The sequence below is a fragment of the Salvelinus sp. IW2-2015 genome, unplaced genomic scaffold (genome assembly GCF_002910315.2).
Source record: "Salvelinus sp. IW2-2015 unplaced genomic scaffold, ASM291031v2 Un_scaffold13636, whole genome shotgun sequence".
Classification (NCBI taxonomy): Eukaryota; Metazoa; Chordata; class Actinopteri; order Salmoniformes; family Salmonidae; genus Salvelinus; species Salvelinus sp. IW2-2015.
In genome coordinates this window covers 1-1,575 of record NW_019954891.1, presented here as the reverse complement: position 1 = coordinate 1,575, position 1,575 = coordinate 1, and the positions used below count along the sequence as shown (strand labels likewise).

Genomic DNA, 1,575 nt, shown 5'->3' with positions numbered 1-1,575 from the left:
TGTGTCCCTGGCCTTTGGATAAGCCCCTCTGAACTTTGGCAGGCGTGTGACTGGAATGTGGTTTCCAAATAGGTCACTCTATGGCAGGCCGTTTCTGCAGAAGCTTGTGCTTCATTCAGCACAGACAGGCACAAACAATTGCATTTTCGCTACAAACACACCTGCTATTATCTGGCCTAGACTATAACATTAGCAGTCAACCATCACGAATGACACTTTTGGGAATGCCAACCATCAGGAGATGATACTGGGCAGGAGGGATGAACTAAGTTCCAGGTGACTTCACATTTTTTGGCGCTGTGTTCTTTCTCTAACTGTCATGATGAGACTGATGTAAGGATCGTCTTGGACCACTAGAGGCCGTCAACTATGATCAATAGGAAGGCTGATATCGAGATGTCCCTTAAACAGGCGCTTCCTGATGCCGGAGTTCTGATGAGAATTGACTAAAAAATAAACTACACATTGAATGTTGAGAGTACAGCAAACTAGCGACCTAGCTACCAATAAGTGCATGGCCGGCCCCATGCACATACCAGTTCTAGAAAGGTGTGTGTGAGGGGGGGGGCATGCAGTATGTACATGCAGAGCTCTGGGAACAGGAAAGATTGTGTGTGAGACCACAGCTTCAGGACCATAGTGACAGAGGTGGTCCCCAGACGCTGTCTCCTTGATTCAGCCCCTCTGCCTCAACACTGACACACACTGCTCCTGGTTGATCTACCTGCACCTTGGAGCACTGATCATTTCAAACACTAAGAAATCAACTCGGGGGACTAGTCATTCATAGGAGGGAAATAACCTGATTTGGGCATGAATTGTAGATTAGGATAATAATGTCTATTCCTAAAATAGAAAGTTACTCAGTCAGAACTGAGTCATGGGAGTGGGATGTACCAGGGGTGTAAACTAGTCATTGTGTCTGAGGACTGGTGGTACTAGCAGCCTACCTTACTCTTCTTGCTGAACAGCCAGAACGGTTTGCTCCTGTTCTTGCCCAGCAGCTCCAGGGGGCCTTTGGGGGTACCGAGGGTGCCCAGGCTGCTGTCTGAGGAGGCACGGTTGATGCCCTGACTGTAGTCCTCAAAGTCCAGGTCGCCAGGACGCTCAAAGCCTGACTTYTACTGCTCTATAAGAGCTATGGAGTCCTGCAGGGACAGTAGGTTAGATTATGACAGTGAAACACAGACCAACAATACCAAAACGTTTCAAAGCATTTGTGTTTCATACCCATTTCCCTCACATTCTGTCAAACTTCATTGGACCACATGCATCCACGTACGTTACGTCTGGGTTCGTTTTGTATACATGCAGTACAGTACGGCCGACTCACATTCCTCTCGTTGACATTAGTGCCCGCTTTAGTGACGCCCTCCAGACACTTCCCGATAATGGGCATCACGTGCCTCTCCGTGTCTGAGAACAAGACGTAGCCCTGCGCCAGCTTCCTCACCCGCCTCTCATCCATGTCCTGGAGTTTCTATAGGGAGAGGAGGCACATACAGGARGTCACTCAACCAGATCTGCCATGTCTTGGTGCCTGATTACAGAGTAACAACCTCAAAAAGGTCAGCT

The 1,575-nt window shown here is 48.6% G+C and overlaps 1 pseudogene; it reads right to left on the bottom strand.

The window, feature by feature from the left end:
• Window positions 1-565: 565 nt before the first annotated feature.
• On the bottom strand, window positions 566-1,569 carry LOC112080241 (cdc42-interacting protein 4 homolog; annotated as a pseudogene).
• Window positions 1,570-1,575: the final 6 nt, after the last annotated feature.